Genomic DNA, 18,408 nt, shown 5'->3' with positions numbered 1-18,408 from the left:
TCATCATTATCTCTGTTTTCAGTAACTCACTACCTAGTTGAACCAACCAGAAAAAATAATGCAAAGCAATTGAGGTATGTGGCAGACACTGGCCTTGCCCACATAGTGCTCATGGTCTCTTGTGTCCTTGCTAAGCAAATTCAGACTGTGTTTAGAACAGCAATATGCCAGATAAATGCTCATTTTTTCCAGCCTCTCTTCCCATCAGAGTGGCCATATGACAAAATTATAACTGGTGAGACATAAGTAAGGACATGAGGGTTTCTGGGAAAGCTTTTGCTTTCCTAATAAAACTATATAGATGAGGCAAGCTCTGCTGTCCTTTCTTCTTCCTAACTTGAATGCTGATACAATGCCTGGAGCTACAGCATTTATGCCAAAACTATGAGGCAACAAGCATGAGGACAAAAGGTAACATTAAGGAAGGCAATATGAATGGATGGAAAGATCCTGGGTCCCTAATGGCAGAGCTGAGCAATGAACTAATGCCAACAAGGGCTTACCTCTGAATATCTCACTTCATTAAGTACAGATATATACATATTTCAATTGCTGTAAACCAGTGCTAGCTGGATATCCCAGTTACTTGTACAATGTAACAAGCTACTTTAAAACTTAGTAACATTAAAATAAGTCATTTTATTAAGCTCACAGACTGCAGGTCAGGAATTCACACAGGGTCCATCTGGAATGCTTTGTCTGTATGGTATCTGGGGCCTCTATTGAGAAGGCTCAACCAGGTAAGTGACTCAAACAACCAGGAACTAGAATAACTGGACTTGCAGAATCCAATTCCAAGAGTACTTCTTCACTCACATGTCTGGTACTCAAGCTGGAAGGGCCAAAGACTAGACTCATGTGGGACTGTTGACCGAGTGCTAGCATGCGTGGCCTCTCCCTGAGGTTTAGGCTTTTCACAGTTATAGCAGTGTTCTAAGAGCAAGCATTCCAAGAGGCCTATGTAGAAGTTTCATGGGTTTTTTTATGATTCAGCCTCATGCAGGAATCAGTGTCATTTCTTCATTATTCAATTGGTCAAAGCAGTTATCAGGTTCAAGGAGAGGGGACAGAGATACTAGATCTCAATTGGAGGTGTATCACAGAACTTGAGACCTTTTTTTTTTTTAAACACCACACTGGTTGAGGTTTTATCCTTGTGCCTTAAAGCATTTCTAAACTGAAACAGTGGAAAAGAAAACAACACAGATGCAAAGTTGAACAGTTCAGTTCAGTTTAGTTGCTCAGTCTTGTCCGACTCTTTGCGACCCCATGGACTGCAGCACACCAGGCCTCCCTGTCCATCACCAACTCCTGGAGTTTACTCAAATTCATGTCCTTGGAGTCTGTGATGCCATCCAACCATCTCAGTACAAGTAGGCTATTGAACTCAAAGGAGGAAGAGATAATGAGAGACGTAGTTAAGAAAGCCTTCATTATAAATGCTGATTGAGGGTCTCTAAGTGCACAGCCCAGAATAAAATGCCAAGAGGATTGCATAAATCAAGACTCCATATCTATCCTGCATGCTAGATAAATCTCAATCTGCTCTTCTCAACCAACGTGGCTTTGAAAAATCCTAGCTGAGACTCAGTTTGTGTATCAACAAAATGGAGACCATATGCCAAGGTTATGATGAGACCTAAATAAAATAGAATGAGAAGGGCCTAGCATGGTGCATGGCACTCAGCAAGTGCTCAGTAGTGAAAGTGTTACTTGCCCTGTTATGTCCCACTCTTTGAAACCCTGTGGACTGTGGCCCCCAGGCTCCTCTGGCCATGGGATTCTCCAGGCAAGAATATTGGAATGGGGAGCCATGCCTTTCTCCAGGGGATCATCCCGACCCAGGAATCGAACCCAGGTCTTCCGCATTGCAGGCAGATTCTTCACCATCTGAGCCAGCAGGAAAGCCCAGTAAATGCTATGCATATGCTTATTCATTCACTGAACTTACCCATGTGTGAAAATTGGTGTAGAATTAGAATTCCCCAAACATAAGTCAAAGCCCCAAAACCTCCCTTAAAGACTTAGCAACCTTTACTCACATTTATGTAGTGCAGAGCTTAGATGACTTGGACCAATTTTTCTGGAGGGAAACTAAAACAGATTTGAGAATATCTTCTAATGTCCAGGCTAATGTCAAGCCTTTTCCCTGCAAAGTCCATCCCCACCATTGCTGCCAATTTGGAAAAATCTATAGCATTTCTCATGAGAGGCCAACCATTCCAATCTGGGATAAGTTTTCTAAATATTAGATCTGAATTGATTTATTTTATCCCTAACTGCATTGGGCCACAATCTTCCTGAATGGATAAAGTCAGACCTTCTATTTTTTAGCAGCTGGCTCATTCAGTCCATTTCCTTACTATAAATACCTGAGTGCACTTGTTTTAAAGTAGAACTCTTTTGTCATCTGATTGTCCCAGTCTAGATTAAAGGGGGATCAAGGAGAGAGAATGAAAAATGAGACAGAGGACAGAGAGAGACTGCATTGCTATACTCCGCTCAGCAGTCGTTTGCAGTCTCCAAGACCCACAGCTGCCTGGATGCAGGAGAAAGCGGAGAGGTTGTAGTCTTTCTCCACATGTTAACCTTGAGAAGTTGATAGCTGTTTGGGACTTGATGGAGCCACCCAGACTCTTTTCTATCATTTTATCCACTGAAAGTATCCTTTTCAGAATCCCATGTCTCAGTCTCCCTACTCATAACACACAGACACTAACCCCAGCCTCTGAAGTAGGCCAACAGAGGCTTTTTCTGGTCTTAATGCCCTTGAGTGAAAATAAATTATCATAATGTCTCATACCCATCTCCCTGGAGTCTTGAAGAAGGGGACACTGAGCTCTCAACAAATACTGATCAAACTCTTACTGACCTCAGAGCACTGAAGGGACACAGGCCAGAGTCAGAATAAGGAGTGGCTCTGCCAGGCACCAGTGCAGAAGGAAAGGTATGCTGAAACATCACCGGATGCCGGTATGCCACTGGAAATTAAGGAAGAGGAAAACTGCAATTTCAAAGCTCTTCCCAGGAAAATAAAAGGTGTGTTTAAAGAAATAATGTAAAATGATCCTGAAGTTGTGGCTAAGATCCCTAAAGGCCATGATTTCAAGAGTAAATATTTGTCACTTAGGGTAGCTAATATCTTAATATTCTCCCTATTTTGAGGTTTCTACCAGCAGCCCTCCTTCTCCATTCTTTTTTTCACTATCCCAGTTTTCAACTCCTCTTCCAAATTAAAGTTGAACAAACATTTTGATTGCACAAATATATTGATTCAAGCGGACAGGAAATTATCAACAGTTTACCAAAATTCCCACATGTCTCAGTCTGGACACTTCCCTCAAGGATCTCAAACAGTTATGAAAACCCATTTATCCAAGTTTCAAGCACCAAGGAAGCACTGTGATCCCAAAAGCAGCCAATGGGAGCAGAGTCTCCTGGTTTCTCTCAGATGAAATGCAAATGTGCCTCAAATAATAGAAAAACTGGCTTAAAACTGAATATTAAAAAAACTAAGATGATAGCATCCAGTCCCATTACTTCATGGCAAATAGAGGGGGGAAAGGTGGTAGTAGTGACAGATTTCCTCTTCTTCAGCTCTAAAATCACTGTGGATGGTGACTGCAGCCATGAAATCAGAAGACGTTTGCTTCTTGGCAGGAAAGCGATGACAAACCTCGACAGGATGCTGAACGGCAGACATTACTCTGCCGACAAAGGTCCATATAGCCAAGGCTATGGTCTTCCCAGTGGTCGTGTACTGTGAGAGCTGGACTGTAAAGAAGCACTGAAGAATTGATGCCTTCCAACTGCTGGAGAAGACTCCTGAGAGCCCGTTGGATGGTAAGGAGATCATATCAGTCAATCTTAAGGGAAATCAACCCTGAATACTCATTGGAAGGACTGATTCTGAAGTCGAAACTCCAATATTTTGGTCATCTGATGCAAACAGCTGACTCATCAGAAAAGTCCCTGATGCTGGGAAAGATTGAGGGCAGAAAAAGAAGAGGACATCTGAGGATGAGATGGCTGGATGACATCACTGATGCAACGGAAATAAACCTGGGCAAACTTTAGGAGATGGTGAAGGACAGAGAGGCCTGGTGCGCTGCAGTCCATGGGGTCACAAAGAGTCAGACACAACTGGGTGACTGAACAACAACAATTCATCAAATATTTTCAGAAACAATTCATACATGATGATCAAGTGGACTTTATCTCAGGAATGCAAGGTTGGTTTAACATTCAAATATCAATCAGTGCAATTCAACATGTTAACAAAGCAAAAAGAAAGAACATAATTATCTCAATAGACCCAGAAAGATTAGTCGAAAATTATTCATAATAAAAGATCTCAGGGCTCTTGGAGCGGAGGAAAAGTGACACATATGGTAACTGTGTCATTGCCTTCACCACTCCTCTGACACCCCATCCCCATTGTCCACCACCACAGAATAATAATCCAGATCTACCATTCCTATTGAGCAATCATAGATGAATTTTCCAAAACAGAGCAAGTTGGAGAAGGTATCTATGGAATTATGTGTAAGGGTAAACTACAGATCAAGTGGTAACCATGAAGAAAATCAGACTAGGAAGTAAAGAGGAAGCGTTACCGTGTTGCAATTCAGGGAATTTCTCTTTTAGAACACTGTCACCCAAATATAGTCCACCTTCAAATGTGGTTATGCAGGAATCCAGGTTACATCTCATCTCTGACTTCTAAACTCTATCCCTCCAGGTCTCTTCATGGGTTCTCCACTTGTTAATAGTTATCTGCACCAAATCCTACAATGGACTGTGCTTTGTCAGCCTAGGAGAATTCCTCACAGAGATTTAAAACCTCAAAACCTATTGATAACAGAGGAATGTTTAAGCTTGCTGATTCTGGTTTTGCCAGAGCTTCTGGAATGCCTATTAGAATATATAAACATGAGGTAGTAACACTCTGGTATAGATCTCCAGCACAACTGAAGTCAGCTCACTGCTCAGCTCCAGTTGACATTTGGAGTACAGACACCATACAGAGTTAACAACAAAGAAGCCACTTTTCCATGTGAATTCAGAAGTTGATCAACTCTTCAAAATGTTCAGAGCTTTGGGCACCCCAATATGAAGTGTTGCCAGAGCAACTTATAAGAATATATGACCATAAAACTATAAGAATACATTTCCCAAGTGAAAACCAGGAAGCCTACCATCCCATGTGAATAACTTGGTTGAAAATAGCTTGGATTCGCTTTCAAAAATGTTAGTTTATAATCCCATCAAACAAATTGCTGGCAAAATAAAACTGAACTGCCCATATTTTAATGGTTTAGATAATCAGATTAAGAAGATGTATTATAGCATTCTGACAAAAAGTTTCCACATGCTGTGTTAAGAACAGATGGTTTTATTTTTACTGTTAACTCTATTATTACTTCATGTATTTTTCTTTTCTTTGTTGTAAAGCTTAGGCTGTACTTCATCTTCTAAATTCAAGTATAACTTAAAATGTAAATATTGTTCTATATGAATTTAAATGTCATTCTGTATATGTGTGTAGGTCTCACTGTAACAACTACTTTTTACCATAATAAAACTATAAATCTAGTATTGGTAACAAAAAAAAATGAGAGAAAAAATTTTAAACTTCTCGGTAAATTAAGAACAGAAGAAAATTTCCTCAGCCTGATAAATGACCTCTCAGAAAAACCTACAGCTAACATTATACTTATGGTGAGTGACTGAATGACTTTCCTCTTAAGATCAAAACAAGGCAAGAATATCTGTCCTCACCATTTTATTCAACATTATACTAAAAGTCCTACCAATAAGGTAGTAGAATAAACAAAGTATCCAGATTTGAAAAGGAGAAAAACTGTCTTTGCCACAGATGACAGGATTGCTTATGTAGAAAATTCTAAAATCTCTGCCAAAAGGCTAATTTTCAGAAAGGACACGGAAAACAAGGTCTCTTTTTACATATGTGTACATGTGTGTATGTGTATATATACATGTCTGTGTGTTTGTGTGTGTGTGTGTGTGTGTATCGGAATTTCTAAATGGTAAAAACAAAGTGTTAGAAATTGAAATAAAATAGATACCATTTTTTTTTAACTGCTGTAGTAGTTCTCAATTGCTACACAATGAATTCTCAAGTTGTCAGCTTGAAACAACAAGCATCTATTACCTCACAGTTTCTACAAGTCTGGAACCTGGGAGAAGATTCAACAGGTCATCTGGCTCAGGATCTCTCAAGAGGTTGCAGTCAAGATGTTGGCCAGGGCTGCTGTCATCTGAAGGCTCGACTGGGTCTGGAGGCTCCACCTTCAAAATCACTCATTCATGGCTTGTTAGTGGAGGCCTCAGTTCCTCATTTATGATGGCATCTGCCCTTAACCCCACTGGACCGCCAAGTAGAGGTGTTCTCATATCTTCTAGAGCAAGCAATCCAAGAGAGAGCAAGGAAGAAGCCGTGTTGCCTTTTTACGGCCTACTCTCAGAAGTGGCGTTCCATCACTTTGCCGTATCCTGTTAGTCACGCAGACCTGGTACAAAGTGTGTGTGTTCCAGGGGGTACTGTACAAGGGCATGAATACCAGCAGAGGAGGAGCACTGAGGGCCAACCTGGAGGCTGGCTGCCGCAAACACTACTTGTGACAGCATCAAAAAATATAAAACACTTGTGGATAAATTTAACAACATATATGCTAAACCTCCACACTGAAAATGACAAAATACTGAAAAAATTAAGACCTAAATGAAGGAAGTATATACAACATTTACAGATTGTCAGATATACAGATACAATATTATTAAGATGTTTAATATTTTCCAATGTATTGGGATTCAATGTAATCTTGGGGTTTTTTAATAGAAATTGATGAACTGATAATAAAATACATATGTAAATGTTAAAAATTTAAAATAGCAAAAACAAGGTTGAAAAAGAAGAACAAAGTTGGAGGACTTACCCTACCTCCTACGCTACATCCGAAAACAGTGTAAGAACCATACTTGGCTCTTACACTGCTTTTGGATTTATCATAAAGCTACAATAATAAAGACAGTGTGCTATTAACATAGGATAGACGTATAGATGGGTGGAATAGAATAAAAGGTCCAGAAATAGACCAAATCATATATGGTCAATTAATTTTTGACAAAACTGCCAAAGCAATCCAACAGGAAAGGATTTTAAACAATTGTTGCTAGGACAATTGAATATCCCAGGAACAAGTAAACTTTGAACATTGCCTTACACTATAAACAGAAATTAACTTAAAATGATCATTGATCAAAACTTCATGGATGATTAAAGAATATACTATGAAGAAAGATAGTCTCTTCAGTAAGTGGTGCTGGAAAAACTGGACAGTTACATATAGAAGAATGAAAATACAACATTCTCTAACAGCACACACAAAAATAAACTCAAAATGGATTAAAGACCTAAGTGTAAGACCAGGTACCATAATAAAAAATTCCTAGAGGAAAATATAGGCAGAGTACTCTTTGACATAAATTGCAGGAATATTTCTTGGGTCTGTCTCCTAAAGTAAGATGAAACAAAAGCAAAAATAAACAAATGGAATCTAAACTTAAAAGCTGTTGAAAACCATTGATAAAACAAAAAGATGACCTACTAACTGGGAGAAAATATTTGCAAATGATATGACCAATAAGGGATTAATGTGCACTATATACAAACAACACATACAACTCAAAAAAAGCAAAAACCAATTAAAGAATGGGCAGAAAAACTGAATAGACATATTTCCAAAGAGGAAATGAAGACAGCCAAGAAAAGATGCTCAGCATCACTAATCACCAGGGAAATGCAAATCAAAACCATAATGAGATATCACCTCACACCTGTCAGAACAGTTATCATCAAAAGGAACACAAATAAAAAATGTTGGTGATAATGTGGAGAAAAGGGAATCCTTGTACACCATTGGTGGAAAAGTTAGTTTGTGCAGCCACTGATGAAAACAATATGGAGGCTTCTTAAAAAACTAAAAATAGAACTACCATATGATCCACCAATCCCACTCCTGGGTATATTAATACATCCAAAAACCCACTAATTTGAAAAGATACATGCCCCTCAATGTTCATAGTAGCATTGTTTACGATTGTCAAGATAAGGAAGCAACCTATGTGTCCATCAACAGATGAATGGATAAAGAATATGCAAGATAAGATAAACACTCACACACACAATGGTATACGACTCAGCACCCAAGTCCTTGTCTGAGGCTTTCTTTCAAAGAAACCCAAACCAAAACATATATACTCTTTGTTTTTTCAACTTAATATATTTTGTAGGTTGCACCATATTAGCCCATGTGATCTGCCACGTTGCATCTCATATATACTCTGCTGTTTATGGATGTACCACAGTTTTTATAATCATGCCCCCAGGCTGTTTATGGAGAAAGCAATGGCACCCCTCTCCAGTACTCTTACCTGGAAAATCCCATGGACGGAGGAGCCTGGTAGGCTGCAGTCCATGGGGTCTTGAAGAGTCGGACACAACTGAGTGACTTCACTTTCACTTTTCACTTTCATGCACTGGAGAAGGAAATGGCAACCCACTCCAGTGTTCTTGCCTGGAGAATCCCAGGGACGGCAGAGCCTGGTGGGCTGCCGTCTATGGGGTCGCACAGAGTCGGACAAGACTGAAGCGACTTAGCAGCAGCAGGTTGTTTACAGTCTCTTCCTATTGTATACAGTGTTTTTCAAAATATCCTTTTTCATGTATCTTTGTAAGTTAAATCTCTGGAGATGCAATGGATAAAGCAAAGGGTGAGTGGTAGTCTTATATAGGAAGCAACCCTAATACGATTCACTTATAAAATCTTACCTGTACTCATAGCTTTCCAGTCACAAATCCAGGGTGTAATGATGCACAACTCTCCCTATCAGAGTTGATGCAAGACTGCAGTCCTACATCCTAAGCCCCCTCTGCTCAACTCTCTAGCCCCCTTTTCCTTGAATCAACCTGTCCTCTCACTGTGAACAGTCAGGAGGAGGCCCGAGACAGAAAGAGTAAGAACATAAGCCAAAACACAGAGAAATGGAATCAGAGGGAAAATATACATAAAACCACTCATCGATCGCCAGGAAATTTAGAAAGAACTCTCTTATTCCCAGGCTTCCCCAGCGGCTCAGCGGTAAAGAATCCACCTGCAATGCAGGAGCCACAGGACACGTGGGTTCGATCCCTGGGTCGGGAAGATCCCCGGAGAAAGGCAAGGCAACCCACTCCAGTAGTCTTGCCTGGAGGATCCCATGGACAGAGGAGCCTGGCAGGCTAGAGTCCATAGGGTCACAAAGAGTCGGACACAACTGAAGCAACTTTGCACATACACACTCATTCCAGAAGTAAAGAGCACTGGACTAGGAGTCAGGGAGTTCTAGATACTCTCAGTCAAAGCAAGTGGTGTCCTTGAATAAGGTAGTCTCCATTTGCCTCAATCTCCTCATTTTTAAAATGAAGAGGTAGGCCTAAATAACTATTTCTGGAGCCTTCGTCATCCTGATATTCTGATTTATACAATCTGGGCAGCTTATAGAAATGGCTACCGTATATACCAAGGTGTCAACCCAGCCACCATCTGTTTAAAACTCCTCTCTGAACCACGGGCAGAAGATGGGAAATACAGGCACACCTTGGAGATAGTGCAGGTTTGGCTCCAGAACACCATAGCATAGCTAATATCACAACAAAGCAAGTCACACAAATTTTTTTTATTTCCCAGTGCATATGAAAGTTGTTTACACTATACTGTAGTCTATGAAGTGTGCAATAGCATTATGTCTAAAAAAGCTTTGTACATACCTTAATTAAAAAATACTGCCTTGCTAAAGAATGCTAAACATGATCTGAGCCTTCAGCGAGTTCTAATCTTTTTTGCAATAGTAACAGCAAAGATCACTGATCACAGAGCACAATAACAAATATAGCAATAATGAAGAAGTTTGAAATATTGTGAGAATTGCCAAAATGTGCACAGAGTCAGGAAGTGAGCAAAACATGGCACCGAGAGACTTGCCTGATTCAGGGTTGCCATAAACCTTCAATTTGTAAACAAATAAAACACTTTACCTGCAAATAAATACCAGTGAAATGGCATGTGCCTACACTGTGTGAACTGTCTCCCACTTTAAATCACAACCAAAATGCAAATTCCTCAAAAACAAATGCAAATATCCCTAGGAATAGGGCACATTTTTGCTGATAACCATCCATAGGAGCAGATTTCTACAGAGCACACTTTGGGAACAATGTTTTAACCCCCATGAGCAGCTTGAGCTCAGGCTTTTAGGGTCAGAAGGACCTGAACTCAAATTCTAGTTCCTCCATATGTTAGCTATATGTCCCCGACTAGTTCTACAGGAATGAGGCAAATAATGCCATTTTTTCGGGGTGCTATGAGAACTAGAAGAGATGTTAAATAGTAAACTTGTACCTAAGGCTGAGTGTTAGATTCCAAATTTGTGGTAACAAAAAGCTAAATCCCAAAGTGACTGACTTGCATTTGGGGGCCATGTTAACCTTTATCACCTTTTTAAGATCCCTATATTGGGTCAATACTTGCTATAAACTGAATGTTTGTCCCCCTCCCCATTTACATATTAAATCCTATGCCCCAGTGTAATGCTATTAAGACATGGGCTGATTGTGGGTGGCCAAGGCCTGCAACGGCTTGAATCAGGGTTTCAGTTCTGGGCCAGAGATTGAAGTCAGGCCACTGCAGTGAGATCACTGAAACCTAGCCACTAGGCCAGTGGCCAGTGACAAGGCCTTGCCCATTGACTTTGTAGAAATGAATTTCCACAAAGAGATGGAAAGTAGTGAAAATAATCAAGTGTTTATTAGGAGGAAAAATTTATGTGTGAATAGACTCTCACGGGTGGCCTCAGAGAGTCACGCTCTCATGGTAGTTTGAATCACTTACATGGGGCTTCCTCTGGCCAATCGTCTTGCCTTGTGGGCTCTGAGTCCATATTTAATTTACCCCAAGGTCCTCACAGTGTGCACATGCATCTCTTAGCCAAAAAGGATTCTAGTAAAAAGGCCTATAATAGGTTGACATCACCTACTACAGTGTGGTGCTCCCTTCCTTTTTGACCCCCAAGGAGCCTTTCTGTGCATGTGAAATTGGGGAGGTCTCCTTGATCTCAAGAATGATAAATATGTGGTCCATTCATCTCTTATCTGGGCAGAGTTCAACTCCACTTCACTCCTGCTATTATCTTCATCTTGGAGTATCTGTGCCCAGGGGACAAACCCCAGCTACTCAGCCTGGGGCCCATCTGTCTCCTGCTTCAAGGCCTTTGGAAGGTGATGAGTCATGAGGGCAGAGCACTCATGAATTGGGTTAGTGCCCTTATTAAAGAAGCTCCAGAGAGCTCCGTATCCCCACTGCCATGTGAGAATGCAATAGGAAGATGCATATGAATCAGGACGCAGGTTCTCATCAGACACCAAATCTTCCAGAACCTTGATCTTGGCCTTCCCATCCTCCAGAACTGTGAGAAATTTAAGTTTTCTTGTACAAAGCACCTAATCTGTGGTATTTTTGTCATAGTCCAAACAGACTAAGATAATACTAATCAGTTCAATCACTCAGTCATTTCCAACTCTTTGTGACCCCATGTACTACAGCATGCCAGGCTCCCCTGTCCATCACCAACTCCCAGAGCTTGCTCAAACTCATGTCTATTGAGTCAGTGATGCCATCCAATCATCTAATCCTCTATCATCCCCTTCTCCTCCTGCCTTCAATCTTTCCCAGCATCAGGGTCTTGCTCTATGATAACCTTTCATCATTATTTAATAACTTTATCTCACAAATTTAACAACTAAATTCTGTTGCTATGGTTATTTAGTGTATTTTCCATTTCTATTTGTAAGAATGAATTATCTCTATATACTAATCTTTGACAGCCTCACTTAATAGGTCCTAAATAGATGTCAGACAACCAGAAGCCTAAAGAGTAATTGCACAAGACCCAAGTTAGCCCCAAGTTCATCTAAAAAGTATTTGCTGAGCTTCTAGAGGCCAAGCGCTGTCCAGGCACACTTCCATATCTTCCAACACTTACAGTGCTGCCCCAAAAGGGTACGTGTGCCCCTTTTTGTACAGAGGATGTGGCTTTGTCCTATAAATTAGACTATCAAATGGGAGATAAGACAAGAGCTAAAGATATTACTGTCTCAGCCTCAATGGGCCAGAAAGCTAGAAGAAACTTGAGAGAAATAAAAGGAGAGGACAGAGCAATCTGGAACACAAAGGACCCCGAACTGAATATGGTATATCCTATTTCCTCCAGTCATCAGAACACGAGAGTCCAGCCACCTGGATGCAGTTTCAACATAATTTATTCAACTCATCAACTATTTACTGAGCATCAATTACAGCCAATTATAACTCAGCTGTCATTCACTGAAGCAGACTCGAATAAGGGTTAGGATTGCAGGCTCTGTCTTTAAAAGACTAAGGTCAATCTATAGGGAACAATCTGCAGGATAATAAGAAATTAAAGTAAGGTGCAAAACTGCAGCAAAAAGAGGAGGCTATATATGCCTGTTTACGCACTGAATATCTCTGGAAGCTTTCATAAGTCCTGGTGAAATGGTGCAGTAATGGAATGAGATCTACCCTCTTTCCTTATTCAGTTGTGGTTTTTTTTTTTTAATGACAAAAGGAAATAACAGTTTAATACATTGTGCAGCAGACAGTGCTGGAAGAGTTGCTGATGGCTAAGAGAAGGGAAGCCTGGCATGCTGCAGTCCATGGGGTCGCAAAGAGTTGGACACAACTGAGCAACTAAATAACAACAACAAGAGAAGGAAAAGGAAGGAAGTGGCCATACAGTTGCCCCAGCTTACTGCTAGGCCGTCCTTTCCAGGTGGAACCTGATGGCCTCCCTGAGCTAAGGAGGCAGAGATTGTATCAGGGTGTCCACGTCAGCTAGATGGACAGGGCAGGGTGTGAGCGAAGAGAGAGCTCCCGTAACTTGCAGAGGGATTCCCTCCAGTTACTGCCTGAGAACTGGCCAGGACACGTGTGAGAAGCTGCTAGGGGCTGACAAAGAATCACTGCAAAGCAGTAAGTCCAACAGCTTCTCAACATCACACCCGGCTGGAACTAGTTTGTATTCCTGCCAGCCCAAATGGAAACACCTCATAATAAACTGGGCATGGGGTAAAATCCTTGGAAGTGGGGACATATTAGACCTAGATGACAGACTATTCTGGATCAGCATAATAAAGCATAGAAGTGATGAAACCCCCTGGCTGAATGATTATGGGGAAGAAAAGGGGAGTTGAGGACCAGGGTCAGGGCTTGAAGTATAGCTTCCTGTTCACTACACACCTTTTTTCACTGTTCGGAATTTCTACTGTGTATATAAATTCCTTTTAAAAATCTTGTTTTTTAAGAGGGCAGGCTCTGGAGTCAGACTGTTTGAGAATCAGGCTCCATCTCTTGTAAGCTGGTTAAACTCAGGCAAATCACTGAAACACTCCAAGCCTCGGGTTTCTCATGGATGAAACGAATTTTGTCCTTTTGTTTCAGGTGAACATGACCATCCCTCAGTTCCAGAGATGGGCATATTATTATGATCTTAGGTGGTGGGATCTCTGGGGGGTGATTAGATCATGAGGGTGGAGCCCTCAGGAATGCAGTTAGTGCCCTCATATAAGAACCCCTGGATTTGAAAAAAAATTGAAAAAGAATAGATGCATGTATGTGTATAACTGAATCACTTTGCTATACACCTGAAACTAACACAACATTGTTAATAAACTGTTCCAATATAAAATAACAAGTTAAAAAATTAAAGCCAGTTGGTTAAACAAACGATTTGTTAATGAAATCTATGTAGTCTAAATCTACCTTTAGCTGAATTATTACTAATTGTAGTTTTTTTATTTCTGTAAAGCAACAGGTCATATATATTATTAAGACTGGATTTACTTAAACAAACCAAATACAAATTATCTGATGATTAAAAAAGAAAAAGAGAGAGATGCTGGAGAGTTCCATCATCCCTTCTGCCATGTATGATTACAGCAAAAGATGAGCATCTAGGAAGTATAGATACAGAATCTACCAGCACACTGATCTTGAACTTCCAGCCTCCAGAACTATAAGAAATAAATTTCTATTATTTCTGACCGATCACCACATTTCATGCCCCTGGGACAGCAACTAAATCAAATTGGTCTAATGACAGTAGTGTCCAGACTTTCACTGAAAATGTTGGGAAAGAGATGCCATTAATTTCAGGATTTCTCAGGGTTGCAAAGCTCCTGATGGTTATTTTCAGGGCACTAGCTTAAGAATGAAACCAAGACAGAAGAAAACAAAGCCAAGAGCTGGAGACAGATATTGTCCTGATGGTGTCATTTGAGTACAGGGATCCAGTTGATGCCTAACGCCAATTTCTGTCACTTGCAATCAGAAGGCGCCTGACAAATTCAGTAGAGATCATTATTCAATTAATTCAACAAGCCCTGAGCCCAGATGAGGTGCCAGAAACTGTGCCAAGAGCTAGGCATTTGAACATGATATCCTTGCCTTTAATAAGTTTATGGTCTAGTGGAGGAGACAGACATGGAAATTGACAAATTGCTAGGACAGAGATATTCCCAGGGTGCTGTAGGTGAGGCATCTAGACCATCCTGGGAGGAGGGGTTAGACATCCAGAAAGACTTTGTGAGGAGTGATCCCTAAACGAAAGCTCGGTGGATGCCAAATAAAAAGGGAGTAAGAGCATTCTAGACCAAGAGGGAAGGGCAAGCAGATATGTTTAGGCGTGAAGGGTCAGTAGAGATAGACGAGACTAAAGAAATAAGCAAGAAAAAAATCATGAAGTACATTGTACATCATACTCTATGAGTTTGGATTTTGTTGTATCCTCATCATTGTGGGTTGCCGTTCGAAAACTTAAAACGGGATATATATGATCAGATTTTTGTGTGGAAAATAGATTAGAAGGCAAGACAGATAAGGAAAGTCAATTAAAAGAATGAGGGAGTAATCCATGCTGGATATGCTGAGGGCCTGAGTTAAGAAAACAACAAAATTCTGTAAAGCTACTATCCTTCAATTTAAAAAATTAATTAATTAAAAAAAGAAATTAGGAGGAGGGAAGGAAAGCAGCAAAAGAATGAATTCGAGAAGTTTTAAGGAGAAAGAATTGACAGGACATGATGCTGAAGGATAACGTATTTCAGTTTGGATCATTAAAATAGAAATAATAGTTAACAATTTTATAACACTCCCCACCAAGTCCTATTCTAGGTGCTTTACACACATTAACTCACTCAATACTACCGAGATTTCTCATTTGTACATTTTAGGCATTTGAACATGAGAACCTTGTCTTTAATGTTTATGGTCTAGTGGAGGAGACAGACAAGAAAAATGACAAATTCCTAAGATAGAGATATTCCCAGGGTGCTGTAGGTGAGGCATCTAGACCATCCTGGGAGGAGGGGGTTAGACATCCAGAAAGACTTTGTGAGGAGTGATCCCTAAATGAAGGAACTGTGTCCCTGAGAAGTAGAATAACACCTAAGGTTACACTCTCACAAGTGGTGTAACTGCAACCCCAATACGGACAATGTAGGACCCACACCTGTGCTATTGACCATGCAAATGCACATTGTTTACTATGTAGGGAAAAGGTAAGAGGAGCTGGCCAAGAAAATAAAAATAACTAGGGAGACAGAGGGGAGCCTGGAGAGCTCATTGTCACAGAAAGAAGGAGGTGAATGCCTATTCCTTACTTCCGTGGTAATTAAATACCCATCACTCAGTTGGAGGACAACAGTCTGGGCTTAGCCAAGAAGAGATTTTCACAGTTCTGTAAAATAGGTGTTTTCATAGCCCCAATTTCCAGATGTGGAAACTGAGGCTTAGAGAGGTCAGGGCACTCCACAAGGTCACTCACCTGGTAAGGACCCAGCCATTTCTCAGACTCACCTGCACGCTGGGCTGGGTCCCCCAGAGTGCCGTCCAGGCGCCGAGGGCTGGATCAGGGCGGGAGGGGAGCACACAAACATGGTCACATCCCTGCTCCCAGTGGGTCTATAATCTTGCTGCTCAGACAAGGCTGTAACAAACAGAAACATAAATATCATCAGAAAGCAGCATAATGGTGTGTACCTGGCTAAATGACAGATTCTGGGCACCTAGGGCTTCCCCTGGTGGCTCAGCTGGTAAAGAATCTGCCTGCAATGTGGGAGACCTGGGTTTGATCCCTGGGTTGGGAAGATCCCCTGGATAGGGGAAAGGCTACCCACTCCGATATTCTGGCCTGGAGAATTCCACGGACTGTACAGTTCATGGGGTCACAAAGAGAGGGACACGACTGAGCGACTTTCACTGGGCACCTAGAACAGGTGAGGAGGCATCAGAGAGCTGATGTACATGGGCTGAGTATTGAAGGACAGGCTGAGTATGCCCTTCCGCCAAATGTGGTTTGAACAGGCCTGGCCACACCGCCCCCTCAGACTCCAGGCGTGAGGGTCTGATGCCAGTCTGGTCAATCACTGACTCAGCAGTCTGAACCCCATCCAGCCCGATGCTCTCAGGTGTGTGCTAGGACTACGGGAGGAAGAAACTCTCTCCCTAAGACAGATGGCTCTAGGAATGATGTCAGCTTGGGGATGCTGGGGGGCCACATTCTATAGAGGTCTGTCTAGACACACACTGAGAAAGGGGACAGGAGAGAAAAAGACCTGAAAATAAGATTTGGGCTCCTGGATGTAGCCATGCCTGACTGCAAACTAGTAAATTCCCTTTGTTGTTTATGCCAGTTTGCCTTGGGGTTTCTGTCACTGGAAGGGGAAAGGGGTCTGACTGACACAGACCCCCAGAGGTAACAAACTCCGGGAATCCAAAGCCGGGGTCTGTCTACCTTCTCTGAAGAACAGGAGTTGGACAGGAAGTATAGGAAGTTAAGTCCATAAACAAGACAAGGCCCGTGGGCCTCTGTAGAGGGGTGAGATCGCTATCGACTTCACAGAAATGGCTTTAGTTTCAAATGTGTCTCAAAAGGTGGATAATGTTTCACCACCTGGCATTTAGGGGAGTGCAGCACAGGAGGAAAGGGACCATCTCACAGGAGAAGGCAGAGAAAGAGGAGAATGCAGCACATGTTTAGGATGTATCGAAAAGTCAGATTTGGCTAGAGGATGAAGACATGAGGGGCACTCCGAGAGGTCAGGTTGCAAAGGTGTGGTTGAAAACTCCAAGTGCCCAGAGGTGTGTTTTGTGGGGTTCCTAGGGACATTGCCAGCATATTAAAAAGCAGACATATTATTTTGCCGAAAAACATTCATCTCATCAAAGCTATGGTTTTTCCAGTAGTCATGTATGGATGTGAGAGTTGGACCATAAAGAAAGCTGAGCGCCGAAGAATTGATGCTTTTGAACTGTGGTGTTGGAAAAGACTCTTGAGAGTCCCTTGGACAGCAAGGAGATCCAACCAGTCCATCCTAAAGGAGATCAGTCCTGAATATTCATTGGAAAGACTGATGCTGAAGCTGAAACTCCAATACTTTGCCCACATGATGTGAAGAACTGACTCATTTGAAAAGACCCTGATGCTGGGAAAGATTGAAGGTAGGAGGAGAAGGGGACGACAGAGGATGAGACAGTTGGATGGCATCACCGACTCAGTGGACATGGGTTTGAGTAAACTCCGGGAGTTGGTGATGGACAGGGAGGCCTGGCGTGCTGCAGTCCATGGGTTCTCAAAGAGTTGGACACGACTGAGCAACTGAACTGAACTGAACTGGGGACATAGACATGACAGTTTCATGGGACGGGAGACAAGTTTCCTCCTCCAATGTCTCTAGACTCGTGTGGATCCCAGGGAAGCCAGAGAGACTCTCAGGATGTCACAGAGCAGGTAAAGAGCTAAGTTCGAGGTAAGAGGGGAAAGAGGGGATTTTGTTCTCTGGCCGCACTCTCTCTGGGCCCAGATCCCCGCTCGCTGCTCTGGCTGAGCCCTGGGCAGGAGATGAGATGGATCCTTACACAGGCACTGTTCCCGGAGGGGCTTCCCAGCCGGGCCCCTCCAAGCACCCCGGTCCTGGGGAGGGGGAGCGGTCTGAGTGTCTTGGGGGGGGCTCCCCTCGGCCTCCCCTGTGGTGCCTCGCAGCGCCTCCCAGCACCTCCCAGCAGCCGCTGCGGGGCGAGGGGATTTGTCCCCGCTGCTTGAGTTAATTACAGTAATTATACCTGCTCTCTCTTCGGCTCTGGTTCCCTTTGTTCCCCCGTTTCCTGCCCGCTCATTTGCAAATCTAATCGCTCTGTGGATTGATTTTTTTTTTTTTTTAAAGAAAGACGGGGATAAAGAGACAAAGATAGGGTGCAGAGAATGTGGGAGAGA

General features: G+C 42.1%; 1 pseudogene; it reads left to right on the top strand.

Annotated features, from left to right (window-relative positions):
* The first annotated feature begins 703 nt into the window (after nucleotides 1–703).
* On the top strand, nucleotides 704–18,242 carry LOC122444327 (annotated as a pseudogene).
* The last annotated feature ends 166 nt before the right edge of the window (nucleotides 18,243–18,408 follow it).

The sequence above is a fragment of the Cervus canadensis genome, chromosome 6 (genome assembly GCF_019320065.1).
Source record: "Cervus canadensis isolate Bull #8, Minnesota chromosome 6, ASM1932006v1, whole genome shotgun sequence".
Lineage (NCBI taxonomy): Eukaryota > Metazoa > Chordata > Mammalia > Artiodactyla > Cervidae > Cervus > Cervus canadensis.
This window is presented reverse-complemented; position numbering and strand designations above follow the sequence as displayed.